At 41.2% G+C, this 22,896-nt stretch overlaps 1 protein-coding gene across 8 annotated transcripts in view; it reads left to right on the plus strand.

Annotated features, from left to right (window-relative positions):
* The first annotated feature begins 4,937 nt into the window (after positions 1 to 4,937).
* The window catches only part of SCN8A (sodium voltage-gated channel alpha subunit 8), a 176,351-nt gene continuing 158,392 nt past the window's right edge, over positions 4,938 to 22,896 (plus strand). For 7 of the 8 annotated variants that reach the window (XM_070271445.1, XM_070271447.1, XM_070271450.1 and 4 more), the window contains exon 1: positions 5,242 to 5,381. The gene's annotated coding sequence lies outside the window, so the exon portion shown is untranslated. Of the gene's footprint in view, positions 5,067 to 5,241; positions 5,382 to 22,896 lie in introns of those variants that run through there. The other variant, XM_070271444.1, reaches the window with a different exon arrangement.

Here is a 22,896-nt window from a genome sequence, read left to right on the forward strand (position 1 = left end):
AAAGAGTCTCTCTACGTCACGTGATTAGACTTCTTAAAAAAATCTGTGACCTCAAACGTCTCTTTCTAACTTATTTACACATTGGCTGTCTTATAAATTATACCACATAAAGCCTTTAATAATTCTATTTTAACCATTTAAAGGAATGTTTCTTTTCCTTTCCTTCTCTTTATAACAACCTTGATTTAGTTACCACATTGAAAATCAGGAAGGGGAACAAGACCCAGCCATACGTTGCCTAAAAGAAACCTACTTTAAATATAAAGAAACAAATAGGTTAAATTAAAAAAACGTAAAAAGAAATACCATACCAGTGCTACATTAGACAAAGTAAATTTCCGAGCAAAATATATTACCAGGGCTAAAGATGGTAATTCCATAATGATAAAGGAGTCAATTCATCAAGAGGACTTAATAATCCTCAACATCAAGGTACCTAATAACAGAGCTTCAAAATACAGGCAGCAAACACTGATGGAATTGCAAGAATAAACAGACTAATCCACAATTAATTCAGAGATTTCAACATCCCTTTCTCAATAAATGACAGAACAATGTATAAAGAAAATCAGTAAAGATATAGAATACCTGAACATCACTATCAATCAACTCAACCTAGATGACATTTATAGAACACTCCATCCAACAACAGCAGAGGACACGCTCTTCTCAAGTGTACCTGGAACATTTACCAAGATAGATCATATTCTGGGCCGTAAAACAGTCTCAAAAAATTTGAAAGGATTCAAGTCACACAAATAATTTCTCTGACCTCAAGGCAATAAAATTAGAAATTGATAACAGAAAGATATCTTGAAAATCCCCAAATATTTGAAAACTAAAAAGTACACTTCTAAATAATCCATGAGGCAAAGAAGAAATTAAAAGAAAAGCTAGAAAGTTTCTTTGACTGAATTAAAATGAAAATCCAGCATATCAAAATTTATATGATGTAGCTAAAGCAGTACCTAAAGAGAAATTTATAGCAATAAATTGCCTATTTTAGAAAAGAAGAAGGTCTCAAATCAAGGGCTTCAGCTTCCACCTTAAGAAAGTAGGGGTGAAAAAGAGTAAATGAAATGCAAAGTAAGCAGAATAAAGGAAATAACAAAGATCAGAGTGGAAATCAATGAAATAGAACACAGAAAATCAATAGTGAAAAATCAATGAAACCAAAAAGTGGTTCTTTGAGAAGATCAATACAATTGATAAACTTATAGCCAGACCAAAAAAAAAAGAGAGAGAGATAGAAGACAAATTACCAATCTCAGGAGTGAGAGAGTTGGCATCACTAGAGATTCCATAGATAGCTAAAGAACAATATGAGAACATTACAAACAAACTTATGCCTACAAAAATCAACAACTTAGATGAAAGAGAAATCCCCTGAAAGACACAACTATTAAAGTTCACTCAAGAAGAAATAAAAAATCCTAATATCACTGTATCTCCTAAAGAAATTAAATTTGTAGTGAAAAACTTTCCCTCAAAGAAAACTCCAGGCCCAGATGATTTCACTGGGCAATTCTACCAAACAGTTAAGGAAGAAACAATATGAATTCTACACAATCTCTTCCAGAAAATTGAAGAGGAAGGATACTTCCTACCCTTTTCCATGAGGCCAGCATTACTCTGATACCAGAACCAGACAATGTATCACAAGGAAACTACAGACCAATACACCTCATGAATATAGACACAATAATTCTTTTTTTTTCTTCTTTCTTCTCCCCAAAGCCTCCCAGGATATAGTTGTATATTCTAGTTGTAGGTCTTTCTGGTTATGCTATGTGGGATGCCACCTCAGCATGGCTTGATGAGCGGTGCCATGTCCGTGCCCAGGATCCGGTGAACCCTGGGCCACCAAAGCAGAGTGAGGGAACTTAATCACTTGGCTACGGGGCCAGCCCCAATAATTCTTAACCAAATATTAGTAAATCCAATCCAACAACATACAAAAAGGGTAATACGTCATGATCTAAACATTATTATAGGTTTGTTTAACATTTGAAAATCAATCGACGTAATTTACCATATTAGAGTAAAAAGAAAAACCATAGACAGAAAAAAATAGACAAAATTAAAAATCCATTGCTGATAAAAACTCTCAGGAAAGTAGGAATAGAAGAGACCTTCCTCAAAATGATAAAGGGTATCTAGGAAAAACCTACAGCTAATATCATGCTCAATGGTGAAAGAGTGAATGTTTTCCTCCTAAGATGAGGAACAAAGCAAAGAAGTTTGCTCTTACCACTTCTATTCAACATTGTACTAGAGGTCCTAGCCAGTGCAGTAAGGCAAGAAAAAGGAATATAAGACCTCTAGATTGGAAAGGAAGAAATAAACCTCTTTATTTGAAGATGACATGATTGTCTCTGTAGAAAATCTAATGGAATCTACAGAAAATCTATTAGAACTAATAAGTGAATTTAGCAAAGTTGCAGCACATAAGATCACATAATATGCACAAGTTATACTTCTGTATACTGCAAATGAACAACCAGAATTTAAAATATAAAAATACTATTCAATAGCATCAAAAATACGAGATATTTAGGAATAAATACCGGAAAGGTGAGCAAGACCTGTATCCTGAAAACTATAAAACATTGTTGAGAAAAATTAAAGAGAACCGAAATAAATGGAGTGATATCCTGTGTGGTGGTGTTACAATGTCAGTTCTCCCTAAGTTGACCTGTGATTCAATGCATTCTTGATTAAAATCCCAGGGGGCTTCTTTGCAGAATTTAACAAGCTTATCTAAAAAGATCCATATAATTTAAAAAATCATATGGAAATATAAAGAACCTAGACAAGCAAAATCAATATTAAAAAAAGAAGAGCAAATTCAGAGGGCTTATACTATCTGACTTCAGGATTTCTTGTAAAGCTAGAGTAATCAAGACAGTGAGGTATTAGTGTCAAGACAGACAGAGATCAATGAAACACAATAGAGAGTCCAGAAACAGACCCTTAACATACCTAATCAACTGAGTTTTAACAAAGATACAACGAATCAGATAGTACAGGAACAACTAGATAGTCACATAAAAAATTTTAAAAAGCACTTAGATATGATCCCAAAAGCATGATCCACAGAAGAGAAAATGATAAATTAGACTTCACAAAAATTAAGAATTTCTACTCTTTGAAAGACACTGCTAAGAGAATAGAAAGGTATGCCCAGACTGGCGGACAGGATTTACAAATCATATATGTCATAAAAGACTTGTATCCAGAATATATAAACATCTCTCAAAACCCAATAATAAGAAAACAAACAACTCAACTTAAAAATAGGCAAAAGACGGACACCTCACCCAAGAGGATTACTGATGAGAAATAAGCCCACGAAAAGATGCTCAATATTTTTAGTCACCGTGGAAATGCCAATCAAACCACAATAAGATAACACTACTCACCGTTACAATGGCTAAAATGAAAAGGACTGGCCATGCCTAATGCTGTCAAAGATGTGGAGCAAATGAAACTCTCATTCTGCCACTAGGAATGTAAAATGGCACAACCACTTTGGAAAGCAGTTCGGCCCTTTCTGAATGTGTTAAATATACACCTACAATAGGACTTAGTCATTCCATTCCTAGATATTTATACCCAAGAGAAATGAAAGCATATGTCCACATAAAGACTTGTACACAAATACTCATAACAGCTTTATTTGTAATAGGCAAAAGCTGGAAATAACCTAAATGTCATCAACAGGTGACCGGATAAACAAATTATGGTACATCCCTATAACGAATACTACTCAGCAATAAAAAGGAATGAACTACTGACAGACAACAGAATAGTCAACAATGGAATAATCTGAAAATAATTATGCTGAGTGGAAGAAACCATACAAAGAAAGAGTACATACTGTATGATTCCATTTGTTTAAAATTCTGGAAAATGCAAACTAATGTACAGTAATAGAAAGAAGATTAGTGGTTGCCTGGAGAGGGAGTGCGTGTGGGAGAGCGATGCACGCAGGGATTACAAAAAGGCATGGGGAACCTTTTGGAGGTGATGGGAATGCTCATTACCTTGAGGGGGGTGGTAGTTTCATGCATGTATACATATGTCAAAATTGTTCACTCTAAACATGCATAGTTTATTGTACATCAAATATACCTCAGTAAAGCTATTTTAAAATGTATGTAGTGCGCACACTACGTGGCGTGTGCCAGGTTGCGTTATAAATGTGTGAAATGCATTCTCCTCTTTAATCCTCACGAGAAACCTATCAGGTTGGAACTGTGATTGTTCCCTTTCACAGACGAGAACACTGAGGCTGAGAGAGGGGGTTCACGCCCAAGTCTACCCAGTTAGTAAGTGGCAGCCTGACCATACCCTTTCACTATTAACTGTGGAAGGGCACAATAAAGTGCTAAGAGTTCTCACGTTCATTTTCTAGATCCTCGTAAGATTGTGGAGTCAGCAGTTGAAATGCTCGTGCCTACTTGACGGACAAACTGAGGTTCAAGACGATTAAGGCGACCTGAACACAGTCTCAGACCTGGGGGCTCAGGGGAGCGATGTCTCCCTACTCCTCGTAACAGGGCCCTGTCCACTGAATCACAAGGCTCCCACTGCTGTTGACAGACTTCTGCGTTTTTTTTCCAGGCGGCCAAACATCATGTAAATTGAGTTCCTTGTGTTTATGGATGTCAGAAACTCCAACAACTGAGCTTGGCAATCTTCCTGCGCACCTCCTTCTGCGACCGCCCGTTCAGGGGAAAGGGAACACTTGGCATTTGCAAAGGTCACGAGACACTCGAGTCAACCGAGCACCTTTGGGTTTCAACACCGCCCAGGTGCGGGCGGGCGGGCGGCATCCCGCGCGCGTCCCGGCGCTCAGCCCGCGGCCCCTCCCGCGCGGCTCGGCGGGGGCGTCGGGGAGGCGGGCCCGGGGACGCTCGCGAGGCGCTCCGGCACGGCGCCCCCTGCCGGCGCCCTGCTTCCTCGCCCGGATCCGGTCCGGGCGGCGCGGGGACGCCGGCCTGAGAGCGAGCGAGCGAGCGGGCGGGCGGCGCGCTGCGGCCGAGCGGGCGCGCCCTGCAGTGGTAGGTGGGCCGCGGGGCGCGGGCGCGCGGGCGGGCGTGCGGGGGCCGGGGGCGGGCGGGGGGCGCGCGCCGGGGGTCGGCGCGGGGGCGGGGCGGGGCGGGGGGCCCGGCGGCGGGGGCGCGCGCGGCGGCGCGCGGCGGGCGCGAGTCATCAATTATGCAAGGACTCCGGCGGCGCGGGGGGCGGGCGCGGGGAGCGCTCCAAGATGGCGCCCACCGCAGTCCCGCCCGCTGCAGCCTCGGCGCCTCTGCAGTCCGGCCGCGCCTCCCGGGCCCCGCGCTAGGGCCGCCGCTGCCTCCCTCGCCGCCGCTGCCGTAAGTCGCCCCAGAGCCCCCGTCCCGGCGCCGCTCCTCGCCCGCCGGCTTCCCCTTCTCGCCTCGGGACCCCGGAGCGGAGCTCGCCCGTCTCCGGTCAGGGGCTTTGCCGCAGAGTGCGCGGCGGGGCTCGAGGGGCACGGAGCCGGGCGTCTGCCCTCCCTGTTTTGGACAGGTGTTTGGAAGTCTTGCTTCCTTCTCCCGTGTTTACCTGGGGTCCCCGAAGAGAACTGAGGACCGCTGGCCCCCACCCCCACACGCCCTCGCTCTCCTCGGCTCTCGGCTGCGTTGGGGACACCAGCCTGCCCTCGGCGCCCCTTCCGTGGTGCAGCCTCCCCAGCCCCCGTCTCCCAGGGCCGGCAGAGTCGGGGCCCCTCGCCGGGTTGCACTGGGAAGGGCAGCGCTGTCGGGATCTTCCTACAGAAGCCCATCAGCTCTACCCCCTCCCCCATGTCTTACTGCATCCTTCTCCCCCATCCGGCTCCAGGCTGTTACCAACTGCAGAAACCAGGGGTTCCTGGGTTCTTAGGGCGGCCAAAACTCCCTCTGTCCTTTACTCGGATGCATCCGTCCCCCTCCCGAGAGTGTGCTCTGGGGCTGTGTTGGGGGCCCCCGGGACCTTCCTTGGCAGGCTAGGATTCCTGCATTAGGGAGTACATCACTTTCAGAATATCCCCTTCCCCCACCCCTACGCCACCCGATGCAGAGCTTGCTCCTCTCCTCCTCTCTCCCTTTCCTCCCCCACCTTACCACCAGCAGCGGCACCCTGGGCTTCTTGTTGGCGTTGGGCTTACAGAACTGCCCAGCTCCACGGGCGTGGACCCCTCCTCTCTGTTCTCTTGGTACTTGGAGGCCCGCAAAGCCTCTGCATTTTTCCTGAGGGCTCAGCTCCATCCCCTCGGTGCCAGCAGCAACCACTGGTGGAGACTTGGCAGTTAACTTTCCGGGGTTAGCCAGGGCTTTAGACCCCTTCAGGAGCCCCAGCTTCGAGGTGGGGGCGGGGGGGGGAGTGAGAATTATTTTTCAGCCTGGTAAATATGATTCTTCAAACCATGCATTCCTTCCAACTACTCCACTCCGTGTCCTCTTCCTCACTTACACTGCAGTTTTTGAAGCATGGGGGAATACATTTTATATCCGGAGATTCCAGGCGTCGATTTCAGCGTTCGTAATAAAAGAATGTCATCTGTTTGGGGGGGAGAAGGTAGAAGAAACTTTGCATTGCATTTGGCTAGTTCAGGGGGAGGGAGAAAGAATTAGCACGGAGCAAGCTCCACCACACAGGGAAAACTGCCTTTGATGCACAGTGGGCACCAGAGAAGCAGAGATGGAAGCAGGCACTGTGGGTGAGGACCTTGGGGGCAAAGGGGGAGAGTGCTTTTTATAGCTTTTTTCTCAAGTTTGAACCTGGAGAGCCTTTAGAGAGGCAGTGCTGTGTTAGGGCTGGGGGGAGTGTTTCAGCTTCCCAAGGGAGATTTCGGGTGTGGTGGGTTTTCACTGTTTCACAATCTCTCTGTACTTCTCTTTTCTCCACGTGCATTAGAAAGATATTGGGGGTGGGGGGACTTTTTTTCTTTGCTCAAAAAAAATTTTTTTTGATGTGTAATGCAAATGGCTGGATAACATTACCACCTGGTACCATCCTGGTAGGAATCTTGGGGGAATCAGACTTAAAATGCTGAAAGCTTTGTAACATGTTGCCTGTAACCTGGTTCTTGAAATACTGCAGCATTTTTGCTTTGGAACTCATGACCCATAAGGCCTTCAATTCTCCCTGAAAGAGAATTTGATTGCGCGGAAAGAGGGGTGGTAGGGATGGTTTGATAATCAGAGAGCATTCTCTGTCCTAGAAATTGAGGCTCTCCCTGGAGAGAGCTGCAGGCATGTTCCATGTTCTCTGCACATCTGTTTCAGGGTATGTGTAAATGTGTTGTTTTTTTTTTAGGAGGGCTGGTGGTGGGTATTGCAGAGCAATTCTCGATAGTGCAGGCCGGGTGTTGGTTTCATGGGTTCAGTTTGAGAGGCTGACTTACTGTGCTTTTGGTTTTCATTTGGGGTTTTGTCAACTTTTATCAAAATATTTGAAGGATTTTGTTTTAGATTAATAAAGGATAATGAAGTGGAATATAGCAGACTTAAAAACAAACCATGTAGTTGCTTGTTGCTTTCTTTGTAGGACCTGTCACGGTTTTTTCTCACGGCCCAGCTTTAGTTGCCTGTCTTTAGGCTGGCGCCAGGGTTTCTTACTGTGGTGCTGAAATGACAGTTCCCCGACCAGCTCTGCGGTGAGGCGCGCACGTGCTGGACATGGTTTGGGTTTTTCTTTGCTTTTATCGTCAGCAGGCTTTCCTGTGGATGTGTGTGTGCATGCGCAGCTGGGTTTATACTGGAGGTTGCAGGCTTAGGTATCATATTTTATTACTCCCACATAACTCTTCGTTTTGGCTGTCCCTCATGTGTTTTACAGGCTGCAACTGATCCATATGTAAGTCATGTAGTGACATTTTGCTGACTGCGTTATTTCAGCACATTTCAACAATTTCAAACAGCAAGGAACTGTTAATATTATGGGAGTTTTCTCTCTATGAGAAGTAATTAGATAGTTCACTAAGTTAAGTTGGATCAGAGGGGCATCTTCTCTGAGTTGATTTGAACAGTGAACTGGGAAAAGGACTCGACACAACAGAGGCCAGTATGTGATCCATTGTGTCACTAGAGTAGACTTGTCAAAAAAATTATTTTGAAATCCTAGGATAGGAAGGGGGCCATAGAATTCAGCTTGTACAGTCTCCCACCCAGTACAAGAATCCCCTTAGGGGAGATCTCTGCTTTGAGTACTTCTATTGGTAGGGAACTTACTGCCACATAAAGTAGCTCATTCCATTTGGGCTCCATTGTGACTGAAGTACTTTAATGTCATTGAAAAGGTAGAATACATAAAGTTAAAAGACTATATCAGGGGCAAGTGTCATTCTTGTGCTTGTTACTAAGAAAAGATTGACCCTCAGTGTCTGTAGAGATTATACAAGAAACGTGCACCTGCTTGAGGAGAATACAAAGATAGAGACATATCCACCTAAAGCAAGAACAACATTCCATGAAGGGAAAGAAAAATAATTAGCTTTAATGTGCTGATGTTATGTAACAAGTTTTCTGGAGGCACATGTGTGAATTAATGAATGCTTAATTCCTATAGATTATATCTGAGAAAGAAAATAAACCCACACTGTGTAGAAAGTGTTAAAAATACAAAGCTTATCCAGAATGAGATCAGTTTCCAAAATTATAAAAATAATGCATACTTATTGCAGGAAAATTTTAATATATGTAACAGACAGGAAAAAAGTCATCATTAGTTTTCCATCCTAAGCAAAACAGTTGTCTGTGTTTTATTGTATATTTTCAGTCTTTTTTTTTTTTCCTATAGCAAGAGCAAGCAGCACTTGCAAAAGTTATTGAGAATAATTTATTTTTAAACCAAGCCTTTTAAGCTCTTAAGTTCATAGTCCACTAGTTAGTCATTTAGGGACTTAAACACTAGATTGTTGTATTTCAGGGTTTTTTTTTTACTGAATCATTTTTAAATTTTCCAAAAGATTATCTTTAATGTGAAAGAATTCATTCATAGAATTGCACTCTTGTAGAGTCTCCTGATTTAAATTTAGCAAATTAACTAGAGGAATAAAGAAGTCTTTTTTCAATCTACGAATCAACAATTATTCTCACTCTGCACCTGCTGTGTGTGAGGCGTTGTATTAGGCACTGACACTCTTCAGATGGCGAGGCCAGCTTAGAAAATGATACTGTGCTCAAAAACTATGGCTCTTGAAGTGTTGAAGGAAGGAAACAGAACTTTCACCCTTTAGGTATGTTAATCGTTCAAACACCGTATGGTGGACTGTTGGTCTAGCCCAGTGATATAACCTGAGAAAGAATAGTCTGTGCAGGAATAGGAAGTAAATGCAGGAAAAGAAAAGACAAAGAAGAAGTCTTCTGTAGAATTTTTTCTGTCCCTTTGTGAAGTTATAGAGACACAACCAGGACACACAATTAAGTACTTCGTCAGGAATTAAGGTTAAATGAAGATTCAAGAAGGTTGCCATAGTTACACCATTGAGAAGAAAAAGTCAGAAGCAGTCTGGGCTTTGGAATTGGACAAAACGAAGTTCAGATCTTGACTCTGCTCCTTATTAGCTTTGTGACCTTGGCCAAGTTATTTAATCTATGTGAGCTTCACTGTTCTCATCTTTAAAAATAAGAATAATAATACCTGTGTTGCAGGCTGTTTGTGGGGATTAAATGAAATCTCTGTTTCCTTATGGTTTCTGACATGTAGAGCTCAGTATGTATTAGCTCCTTTCCCTCTAGAGATTTAGCAGCTTAGTGTGTATTGATATGTGTGTTTGCAGTAGTATATATGTAGCGTATTAAATTTCAGTAGTCTGAAAAGCAGACATGGTTTTATCTTCAGTCTGGCCGGGAGGACAGAATCTGCAGTTACCCTGGACTTGGGTGGACGTTGCTGGTCTAAAAGGAGAGAAGCTTTACTGTCCAGTTGCAGTGCTGATCCCGCACAGTGCAGATGCATTCTCAAAGTAACTCTTTCATTGTTCATTCCCAAACTATTCTAGAATAGCACTCTTTACCAAAAAGGAACGCTCTGGCCCTCACAGCTGGCTGGCAGCTGGGCTGTTATTAGCTATAGCCTGGGGTCTGAAGGTGGCATGGGCCCGAAGGCTGAGGCTCCCCTTTCTTCTTGCTTGAGCTGGATGTTTTCATTGTGGCCAGTGGTCATACAGGTTTGGAGTTGCTTTTGTCTTCAGCCTCGCTCTAGGTTTTCCTGTTATAGAGACTTTGAACAGGCTTTATTTATTTAGAGGCTTTATTTGAATGGGTCTCATGCACTTAGGTCTCACAGCTGACCATTTACCTTTGGTAATTATTAGTGTGTATTGTGTGCTTACAGAAACTTTAAAAACCCTTCTGTCAGTCGATTCTTTGAGTTAGGTAAGGAAGATATTATTCTACCCATTTTATAGCCGAGGATACTGAGTATCCCAGAGCTTAAGTGAGTTGTCCAGGGCGACAGGACCATTAAATGGTGGAGTGGAAACTTGTACCCAGGTTGGTTGACTCATGCTTGAAGATTTTTTCCCATTAAATGGTGTTATATTCTGGTGTTCATATAACCAAGTAATGTGAACAGTTTTGGCTTTATTTTAAGAAATTATCATTATCCTAGGTAGCTAAACATATCTTAGTGAGTGGGCATAATGAAAGATTCTGGGATAGGCAGGGGGAGGGCAAAAGTACCTTGGAAGGAGAGCATCTTGGAAGCAGGAAGGATGAGGGAAAATGAACAGAAGATGTATCAATAAATAGAATATAGATGAAAATAGAGGCATAGAAGTAACACACTTGTTTTGTTTCTGCAGCTATCCTAGCTTTTTAAGAGGCCATGATGTCTTGGTGTCTGCTTATCTTTCTTCAGTTCTCTTGCTCACGAGTACACACCTTAGTTACTCATGAATGCTCTCACGTTGCCAACATAAGTTATAACCAGGACCATAGGGGAATTATGGCCGCTCTCACCTGGACTTCTTGCTTATGCCCAGCTGGTATTGGTATAGGACTCAGAGAAGAACAGAGTGAGTGTCCTGGGGACTGGTGCTGGGAGGGGTATGTGATGTGGAGCTGAGAGAATTCTCGAGACTCTTGGGCTAGAAGAGCAAAGGTGAAAAAGAATGATAGTTAAGATTTTCCTTAGGCCTATGGAGATGTGTCTGCTGAGGAGAGTGGAAGGAAATGAAAGCCAAGAGGCTGAGGATCTAAGAGGTGCTCTTAGTTTGGGACTGAAGCTCTTGATCCCGGAAGGAGTTAATTGGGTGGGATGACTGAAGTGTGAGCTGGAGAGGTTTGAAGCACTGTTATATTCCCTGTTGGTGGTCGGGAGAGGCCTCCTGTGTTCATGGGGGCTGTCTCAGGATCTGGAAATGGAAACCGCTGAAACCCCTCAAAAGACGTTTTAACAGGCTCCTTTCATGTTCAGTTGATTAGTGCGGTTTTTATGCTGTGAAATCTTTGAGTTCCTGGGGAGTAAGAATATTAGAGAAATATGGTGAGTGCTTATTTATCCAGGGATGGTTTATCTAGGCTGTGAATTATACATGTCGTTTATTTTCCTCCCTTTTTCTGCATTTTGGGTATTTAACTGATCATTAGCATTTCCACCAGAGTGAACTTGGGAAGGGAGAAAAAGTCAAAATTAAAACGTTACTTTAAATTTTTAGATGATTAATACAGGAAGACCACAACTACTTTATCAATGAAAAAGCAATTCATGTTTCATCTGTTCTTATTCTTTCTTTATTTTAGTGGTATAGACAGTTGAAGGCTGAGCCTCTGAAGGCTTAATGTTCACTGGAAGCCGGTGTGAAATAGCATTTTTCCTTCATTTTCCTGAGCGACAGCCCTATAAATAAATAGGGCTTAATTTATTACATGGTTAGTTTCCTGTTTTGGGAGGAATTCTTCTTCAATTAGGGATTCTGCAGCAGGCGTTTGCTTCACATCCACCAGCGTCTTTTTGTCTTAGCAAGAAGCTGGATAAAATGCTTTTAAATGCAAACAAATTGATGCATTATTATTAAATTGCAGAGAAAAATGGAGCAGGTTGCAAATGAGACTGTACAGCTTTCTCAGAGGTCAGAATACCCAGAAATCTCATTTGCTCCAGAAGTCTCAGTGGATTTCCTAAGATTTTGGAGAAGACTAAAGAGGTGAAATGTCTTGTTTCTAGGAAAGATGCCTTGAAGAAAATAAGGCATTTTTTAAAGAGTGGTATTGTGATGGGGAAGACAGTGTTGGGAGTGTGTGGAATCATCCAAGCTGGAGACTGAGAGAAGGTGAAAATGGATGAGGGAATTTGGATGTGATCTTGGGGTGCCGCTCCTATTTCAAGAGAAGGAGTTCTCTCCTCTCTGCACACTCCTTGGGGGTACATCTCTGTGCACTGCTGGGCTCCAGTGGCCCCGGCCTTCTGCAGAGGGCGTGGAGCCTTAGGAAGGTGTTTTGTTATTTTACCCCTAGCTGTGCTAGAACTTTGCTGCAAAGTGTTCTTTATCTCACCTCTGCATTGGGAAAACTGAAGAATATTTTTTTTGCTTTATAGCAAAAAATTCAGTAAACGACTTAAATTGTTTGCATTTCCTTTTTTTTCTTTTTTTAGGATTTTTAAGTAATTTAATATAAAAGCATTTTCTCTCCCTGCCCCACACAGTCATTTCCATAGTTTTTTGAGGAAGACTGTTCAATAGTTTGATAATCTGGACTCTCATTTTAGATCATCTTAGATCCATTAATTCCCTCTTTCCTTATGCTATTGTTAATTCCCTTATGTTTTATTTTTCTTAGTAAAATTTATATTTTAATTTCTTGGCTTGTTTAAAGTACAAAGTTCGTTTGAGTCAAAGCAGCCCTTTTCTACCAACTGCATTGCTTTTTAGGGTTTCCATTTGAGAATTAGTTATGAAAAACGAAAGTAGAGAGGAAGACATGGCCTCGAGAACTATTAGTCTGTTGCTTTCTATAGGGAATAGAAACCACCTCTGCTGACCACACCGGTCAACAAATACTTAGTGAGTAGCAACCGAGGGTGAAGCATTGGGACAAGTATTGAAAGAGATAAAAGATAGACCTGATGTTTTAGGAGCTTATTTATTTGGTGAAATGAATTTAACAAAAATGTAAAAGAAGAAGAGGTTTTCATAATGGTTCATGATAACATTTGAAAAGGGTTTAATTGCCACATGAATGGTATAGACAATAAGTAAATTGATTTTTTAGGAAAGAGGGCTTCAGGCTGGTATGAGCAGAGCCAGGTGGTGGAGGAAGTATGATTTGAGCTGGGCTTCGCGGAATGGTTGGGTAGAGCAATGGAAGCCAAAGTGAGAGGGTGAGAATGTGCGAAGTGTTTGGGGGATCTGTGACCAGATCAGTTGGGCTGGGGTAGACCCCCCAGTGGCAGATAAGCCTGCAAAGATGGGGTAGAGTTAACCAAACGTTAAGGATTTTTGGAAGTTGCATTTATCCTTAGAGACAGTAGAGAATGTGGAAGATTTTTGAGGGAGTACAGAATGGCACATAAAGCTGTGCTGTAATGGTCGAAGAGGAACGGTGTCTAATAAGACGGACCAGAACAAGGAATGGACATCCAGTTGATTGGCTCTTTGACCTCACTTAGCTGTATGGTGACCAAGGCTTGGACTAGGATGGTATTGATGGAGATGGAAGGAAGGAAAATCATATTAGATTTTGTATATGTGGGTCACATGGATGTGTGTGTTTAAGTAACATTTTTCTAATGTAAGAAATTGTAGGCAGACTCAGTAGGACTTGGTGAATGACTTCACACTGGGGAAAAGGGAGAAGGAGTAGTTAAAGATTATTTTGCTATTTAAAGTTTAGAGACAGAATCTTCTATTTAGAACATCTGGGGAAGTATGTTCTGTAATACATGTTGGCAGTCTAGTCCAGAGCGGCTTGGTTAGCAAGCTAGCTTTATTTCTAATTTTTAATCCTTCTCTGCAGAGGGTTTTTCCTCCTTGCTTCTAATGTTATTTCTTTTAGGAAAACCTAGATCTTCCAACTTCTTTATTCTCTGTGCTCTCTCGCTGATAAAGATTGCTTAATCTTTGCAGGTCTCTATTCTTTTCTTATTTTGAAGTCTTTCCATTGTCTCCATTTATAGACATAACTCATTGTCTTTCTCCTTGATATTCTCAACTGACCTTGAATTTAGTGTGTAAAGAAATGAGAATTATTTACCTTGTCATAGACCTAGTAGTTGACTTGCTTTGTCCTTACTGAAACTCAGTGGCTTTCTTTCTTTGGTCATTTGCTCATATTCCTTGTGCTTCATGAGAGCTTTAGTATTGGAAATTGCAGGCTGAATCAAGGTAGCAACTGAGAAGATTCTAATAGGTGAAAGCAGAGTGAAAGAGTTAGGCCTTCTTAGCCAGTGCTGTTGCTTTCTGTTTAGGTTACTGAATCTTAGGCTGTGGGTACAAAATGTCAGACTTGGCTTGCATAAACTTCCTTGGTGTATGTAGCTGGAGTACAAGACAGTGGCCAGTGGGCCCTAATGTGCAACTTCAGCATACAGAGGTAATTTAGAGCAAAGGCTGGGTTCAGGGAGCTTGGGTTCTGTTCCAGTCTTTTCTAGTCAGTAAAGACCTTTGAATAAGAAGAAATAAAGGGTAATTGAAACCTCAGAACATATACATACAGAATAACAGAATGTACCTAGAGAAAAGCAATTTAATTTAAAGCAATAAAAATTTTCATTTAATTTGTTAATATTAGTTTCTTTCTCACCACTCAAGTTACTGAGTTCTTGCAAATTCCACTAACATGTACCACAGTGTGTGCTCAGACAGTTGGCAGAAGTCCCCATGGTTTATGTGGAACCAGTAGAGCAGACAGAGTTCATGCACAAGGTGTTAGTAAATTTAGTCCTTTATTTAGGGATGGAAAGCATCCTTACAGGAATCCAGTTAGGAGGATTCCTGTGCAATCACACCGTGGGTTTGTACCTGCCTCCTGGTTGCAATGCGCACAGTAACAGTGATTAAGAACAGTTAACAGCAGCCCCTTGGGAAGGCGAGGTAGCCTGAGGTAGCCCGAGATGAGGAGGGTCCATGTAGACCACAGAACTGAGCAATGGCCATTGTTTTCTTAGTCTAGATGTTCTAGAGCAAGTAATATTTATAGATTTTTATTATTTTTTTAACTTTCTATATGTGGTATTTCTGCTTCCTTGTCTCTAGAAAAGGTGGGATCTGTAAGACCCGAGAAAGGCGCAGATTGAGCGATTAAATGTACTGGGGAAAGAGAGTAGAATGACCATTGAGTATGTCACTTACCCCGCAAGGCTTTTTTTTCTGACTCATACAAGAAACTTGAGCGATAAGTGCCAAAGGGATAAGACTTCTTTTATTTTGGGATCTTAATGTAGATTCTTGACATTAGAAATTGCTCAAAAGCTTTGTGGGTCAAAGAAAATAAGTCTGTTTTGTGTGATGAGTGGATATCAAAGACTTAGTATTAATTAGATCCAAGTGTTTTCCATCTTTAATTTTAATTAGATTATATCCAACCTGACCCTTGGGGGCAGCTGTGCTTTGTTCCCAGCCACATGCTCCTTCCTGACCATTAGTGAGCCTTTGGTTTGCATTGTCCCTTGTAGGTGGTAGGAGTTGCCAGTCTCTCACCTCCCACTCCTCAGCAGGACGCAGTGCTGGTTCCCAGTGGTGAGGCATAGCCGTCACACAGGGAAAAGAGTGACTTATATGCCCTGCTTGGGCTCTGGTCTGGAGCCCTGCCTTTGCCCAGGGTAGTGCTTGGGGAAGGGTTTTTATTAAAGAGCAATGCATTTATCACTTGGTGCAATCTGTTATTACATCTCAAGAAAAAAAATCATCCCCAGAAAGCAGTGTCACCTTTCTAGCCGGGATTCAGAACTGACAGCTCCTTTAGGCACTGCTTCTCTTTATAGATGTTGATTGTCAAGCCCTTTCCAGTTGTTTTTTCCTGCCATGGTCTAGCCGCAGAACCCAGCAAGAACTCTTATTTGTGGGAACTGAATGCTGACTTTTGGGGGTATTCTACAAATCCAGTGTGGATCAATAGAGTGCAACGTATGGGTGCTAGGTGCTAGTAGACATTTTGGGCAAGAGAGTATCTGATGTTTTTATGGCCAAAATTTAGGCATTAGAACCCCTGCCGTCTAGTTATGGCTTTGGGCCAATACACAGTGCCCCTAGGACAAATGAGAGTCTTTTTTCCTATTTGGAAACTTATTCCTACTAGGGTACTGTTTCCTTCACAACAATAAGATCAATAGAACTAATGTTGCAAAAGCTTTGGAAGTTCTAGCTCTTGTATGGCAAGTATTTTTTTTCCTTTTAACATTTTTAACAGCTTTGGTTATTTTTTCCTCTTATTATTATTACTTTTTGAATTTATAAATAGTACAATTGAAAAAAAGTTTGGTGTACAGTTCTGTGAGTTTTAACACACGCATAGATTCATGTAAGCACCACCACAATCAGGATGCAGAGCAGTTCCATCACGTCAGAGAGCTCCCCGCTGCTGCCCCTTTGTAGTCAGACTCTCCCTAACCCCTAATCCTTGGCAGGCCCTGATCAATCTTCCATTCCCATGGCCTTGCCTTTTCTAGGATGTCCTATAAATGGAATCATACTACATTATGTAACCTTTCGAGACTGGCTTCTTTCACTCAGCTTAATACCTTGGAGATCTGTCCATGTTGTTGTATTTATCAATAGTTTGTTCTTTTTCATTTCTGAGTAGTATTCCATTGTATGCTTATATGACAGTTTGTTTATCCATTCAGCTGTTGAAGGATGTTTGAGATGTGTCCCAGTTTCAAGCGGTTATGAAAAATGCTACTGTAAACATTCGTGTATAGGTTTTTGTGTGACCCTAAATTTACATTTCTCAAAGATATCCCTAAGAATGAGATTGCTGGGTAATATAGTAAGGGTATGTTTACCTTTATAAGAAACTGCCAAACTATTTTTCAGCGTGGTTATACCATTTTGTGTTTCCACCAGCAATGTATGAGATTTCAGTTACTGCATATCCTCATTTGTGCTTGGTATTGTCAGATTTTTGGTTTGTTTTTAAAGTTGATTTTATTGTGGTAAGAACACTTAACATAACGCCTGCCCTCTTAATGAATTTTTAGGTGTCCAGGACATTATTGTTGACTGGAGGTACAGTGTTGTCCAGTGGGTCTCTAGAGCTTATTTATCTTGCTTAATTGAAACTTTATGACCATTGATTAGTTAACTTCCCATTTCCCCCTTCCCCCAGCAGCCATCATTCCACTCGAATTCTATGAATTTGACTATTTTAGATACCTCATATAAGAAGAAGCATGCAGTATTTCCCTTTCTGTGACTGGCTTATTACACTTAACATAATGTCCTCAAAGTTCATCCGTGTTGTAGCATAACTCAGAATTTCCTTCTTTTTTAAAGGAGTATTCCATTGTATGCATAATACCATGTTTAAAAAAAAATCTGTTCATCTCTCAGTGGACATGTAGGTTGTTTCTACCTCTTGGCAATTGTGAACGGTGCTGTGATGAACGTGAAAGGGCTAATCTCTTCAAGATCCTGATTTTGGTTTCTTTGGATATATACCCAGAAGTATGATTGCTGGATCATGTGGTAGTTCTATTTGTAATTTTTTGAGGAACCTCCATATTGTTTTCCATGGCAGCTGCACCATTTTGCATTCCCAACAACAGTGTGCAAAGGTTCCAATTTCTCCACATCCTCAGTAACACTTTTTTTTTGACAGGTGTGAGGTAATATTTCATTGTAGTTTTGATTTGTATTTCCCTGCTGATTAGTGACATTGAGCATTCAGATTTTTTGTTTTAGCCATTGTAATTGGTGTTTAGTGTTATCTTGTGGTTTCAGTTTGCATGTCCCTAATAGCTAATGACGTTGAGCATCTTTTCACATTCTTATTGCCATCCATATATCTTTGGTAAAGTGTCTGTTCAAATCTTTTGCCCATTTTTTTTTTTTTTTAAGATTTTATTTTTTCCTTTTTCTTCCCAAAGTCCCCCGGTACATAGTTGTATGTTCTTCGTTGTGGGTCCTTCTAGTTGTGGCATGTGGGATGCTGCCTCAGCGTGGTTTGATGAGCGGTGCCATGTCCACGCCCAGGATTCGAACCAACGAAACACTGGGCTGCCTGCAGCGGAGCGCGCAAACTTAACCACTCGGCCACCGGGCCAGCCCCTTTGCCCATTTTTTTAACTGGATTGTTTGTTTTCTTACTGTGAGTTTTGAGAGTTTTTTTTTCTTTTTAATATATTCTGGATACAAGTCTTTTATCAGATAAATTACTTGGATGTATTTTCTCCTAGTGTAGCTTTTTTTTTCATCTCTACCAATGTCTTTTGTAAAGCTGGTGATTTAAATTTTGATTGTCTAATTTGTAAATTTCTTTCTTTGATGAGTTATATGTGTGTGTATATATATATATATTTTTTTTTTTTTTTGAGGAAAATTAGCCCTGAGCTACCTACTGCCAATTCTCCTCTTTTTGCTGAGGAAGACTGGCCCTGAGCTAACATCCATGCCCATCCTCCTCTACTTTTTATACATGGGACGCCTACCACAGCATGGTGTTTGCCAAGTGGTGCCATGTCCGCACCCAGGATCTGAACCGGCGAACCTTGGGCCGCAGAGAAGCGCAACATGTGCACCTAACCGCTGTGCCACCGGGCCAGCCCCGATGAATTTTATTTTTATATAAGAATTCTTTGTTTAACCCATGGTCACAAAGATATTCTTCTTTGTTTTCTTTTAAAAATTTTATAGTTTCACATTTTACATTTAGATTTATGATCCGTTTGAGTTAATTTTTGTATGAAGTATGAAATTTAGGTCAAGATTCATATATATATATATATTTTTTTCTTTTTTTGCAGATAGATGTGGAATTGTTCCAGCACCACTGTTATTGAAAAGACTGTCCTTTCTCCATTAAATTGATTTTGCACCTTTGTCAAAACTCAATTGGCTATGTTTATGTGGGTCTATTTCTAGACTCTCTGTTTTGTTCCATTGACTTAGTGTCTGTCCTTTCACCAATTGTCTTGATTCCTGTAGCTTTATAGCAAGACTTAAAATTGTACAGTGGTAGTCTTCCAGCTTTAATCTTCTTTTTTCAAAATTGTTTTGGCCATTCTAATCCTTTTGTCTTTCCATATATATTTTGCAATCGGCTTATCTATATCTGCAAGAACCCCTGCTGGCATTTTGATTGGAACTGCATTCAATCTGCAGATTAGTTTGAGAATTGATATCTTAACTGCGGTCATGCACCACATAACAATGTTGTGGTCAACAATGGACCACATACATGACAGTGGTCCCATAAGATTATCACGGAGCTGAAAAATTCCTGTCACCTGTCATAGCTATCATAACATCTGAGCACAATGCATTACTCACGTTTGTGGTCATGCTGGTGTAAACAAACCTAGTGCACTGCCAGTCCTATAAAAGTATAGCACATAGAATTATGTGCAGGACATAATACTTGATAATGGTAATAAATGACCATGTTACTGGTTTATGTATTTACTATACTGTACTTTTTATCGTTATTTTAGAGTATACTCTTTATCTTATATAAAAAGTTTCTTATAAAACAATGTCATGTTATGCTCACAGCGGCCTCGTACATCTTGTGGTATTCATGTCTCTTGATTGCATCATTTTCTCTTGTGCTTGATTTAATCTTGTGTTATTTTGTTCATCATGGCCCCTAAGCATATAAGGTCCACTGTTAATGTTGCCACTAAGAGGCCACATCAAGTGATTGACCTGGAAATGAAATTAAAAGTGATGAAGGACTACAAAGGTGGAAACATCAGTGATGGTTATTGCTCGCCAGTCTGGCACGTCCCATTCACCATAGCTGCTGTCTCGAAGAACAAGAACAAAGCGGTAGAAGCTGTTAAAGGATCTGCTTCATTGAAGGTGACGAGACTAACTAAAATTCAAGAAGGGCCAATATCAGATAGGGAGAAACTTCTAGTGACCTGGATTGAAGGCCAGACATAGAAGTGTATTCCTCTTAGCACCATGACGCTCACAACCAAAGCAAAAAGCTTGTTTGTGATGTTGAAGGAAAAGGCTGGACTGAACTGTGATGTGGAATTTACTGCTAGCACTGGATGGTTTAAATGATTTAAGAATTGTTGTTCATTACATAATGTGAAAGTGAGTGGTGAGTCTGCAAATGCTAATGTGAAGGCAGCTGAAGAATTTTTGGAAGCTCTAGATAAGCTGATTGTGGAGGAAAATTACTTGCCAGAGCAGATATTCAATATGGAAGAAGCCTCCCTACTCTGGAAACGGATGCCTGAGAGGACTTTTATCCATAAGGAGGCCTAGTCAATGCCAGGTTTCAAGGATTTTAAAGACAGGATAACAGTCTTTCTTGGGGGCAATGTTGCAGGCTACAAATTCAAAGCCTTTGTGATCTGGCACAGTGAGAACTCTAGGGCCCTCAAGCATGTCAAAAAACACACACTGCCAGTGTGCTACCGGAGAAATAACAAGTCATGGATAACCCAACTCCTCTTCCAAGATGCCCTCCTGAATTGCTGGGCCAGTGAACTGGAGAAGTACTATTTGGAGAATAACGTATCTTTCAAGATTTTGCTTATTGTTGATAATGCTTCTTGACATCCTCCTTTTATTGGTGATCTTCATCTCCTTTTATTGGTGATCTTCATCCCAATATCAAAGTCACGTTTCTCTCTCCAGCCACCACCTCTTTGATCCAACCAATGAATCAAGGAGTTATAGCAGCTTTTTAGGCCTACTACCCGAGGAGGGCCTTTGCCCAGGCTTTTGCTGCAGCTGAGGAAGACACTGATGCAATTCTGGAGGGATTACAACACCTATGACTACATCAACAACCTTGCTTGGGGGGCTGGCCCCGTGGGCAGGTGGTTAAGTTCACACACTCCGCTCCAGCGGCCCAGGGTTTCACAGGTTTGGATCCTGGGCACGGACATGGCACCGCTCATCAGGCCATGCTGAGGCAGCATCCCACATGACACAACTGGAAGATACCCACAACTAAAAATACACAACTGTGTACTGGCAGGGCTTTGGGGAGTAGAAGAAGAAAAACAAGATTGGCAACAGATGTTAGCTCAGGTGGCAATCTTTAAAAAAGAACCTTGCTTGGGCTTGGGGTGATGTTACCAAGGAGTGTATGAATGGCATCTGGAAGAAGACACTCAAAGGTTCATTTGTGACTTCAGAGGATTTGCCAAGGATGGGGAGGCAGCAAAAATCAACAAGGCTGTGGGTGAGAAGGCAAACTTTAACCTGGGTGTGGGCGAGGATGATATTGAGGAGCTCCTGGAGGTGATTCCTGAGGAATTGACTACCGAGGAGTTGTTGAAACTGAAACAGGAAGGCGTAGCTGAAGAAGATTCAAGAGAAAAGGAAACTGCAGGAGAAGAAAAAGAAGAAGAACCCCTAAGAAAATTCACAGTGTACAGTGTAGCAGAAGCTTTTGCAGCCCTCAACAAGCTCCTTAAAAAGTTTGAAAACATGGACCCCAACACCAAAAGTTTTTCATTAATAGGGAGGAATGTTTGTGGTGCATTATCTGCTTACAAGCAAATCTATGATGAAGAAAGAAACCAACCAAGCAAACTACCATGTACATACTTTGAAGAGTGTCACCTCGAGAAGAGCCTCAGGCAAGTCTTCAGGAGGTGTTGCAGAAGACGGCATTGTTATCATAGGAGATGACAGCTCCATGCGTGTTATTACCCCTGAAGACCTTTCAGTGGGACAAGATGTGGAGGTGGAAGACAGTGATATTGAAGATCCTGACCCTGTGTAGGCCTAGGCTACTGTGTGTGTTTGCGTCTTAGTTTTTAACACAAAAGTTTAAAATGTTAAAAAAAAATTAAAAATAGAAGAAAGCTTATAGAATAAGGATATAAAGAAAAAATATTTTTGTACAGCTGTACCATATTTGTGTTTTAAGTTGTGTTATTACAAAAGAATCAAAAAGTTAAACAAAATTAAAGTTTGTAAAGTAAAACAGTTGTGGTAAGCTAAGGTTAATTTATTATTGAAGAAAGAAAAATATTCTTTATAAATTTAATGTAGGCTAAGTGTACAGTGTGTATAAAGTGTACAGTAGGGCACAGTAATATCCTAGGCCTTCACATTAACTCACCACTCACTCATGACTCACCCAGAGCGAGTTCTAGTTCTGTAAGCTGTAAGTGCCCCCTATATAGGTGTACCACTTTTTGTCTTTTATATCATATTTTTACTGTACCTTTTCTATGTTTAGATACACAAATATTTACTGCCATGTTACAATTGCCTACAGTATTTGGTACAGTAACAAGCTGTACAGGTGTGTAGCCTGGGAACAATGGGCTACATATAGCCTAGGTGTATACCATCTACGTTTGTGTAAATACACTCCGTGATGTTCCTACAACAATGAAATTTCCTAAGGACATATTTCTCAGAACATATCCCTGTCGTTAAGCGACACTTGACTTCCAATCAATGAACATGATATATCTCTTCATTTATTTAGGTCATGTCTGATTTCTTTCATTAGCATTTTATAATTTTCAGCATGAATTTGGATGTGTTTTGTTAGATTTATTCCTAAGTATTTTTTTGAGCTATTGTAAATGTTTTTATTTTTGATTTTAGTTTCTTATTCATTCCTCGTATATAGAAATATGATGGATTTTTGTATGTTGAACTTGTATCTTACAACCTTGTTAATCTCACTTAGTTCTAGGAGCTTTATTACAGATTTTTTGGGGATTTTCTATATAGACAATTATGTTATCTGTGAAAAGTGGACAGTTTATTTCTTCCTTTCTAATCTATACACTTTTTCT

This window comes from Equus caballus, chromosome 6 (assembly GCF_041296265.1).
Source record: "Equus caballus isolate H_3958 breed thoroughbred chromosome 6, TB-T2T, whole genome shotgun sequence".
In the NCBI taxonomy this organism is placed as follows: domain Eukaryota; kingdom Metazoa; phylum Chordata; class Mammalia; order Perissodactyla; family Equidae; genus Equus; species Equus caballus.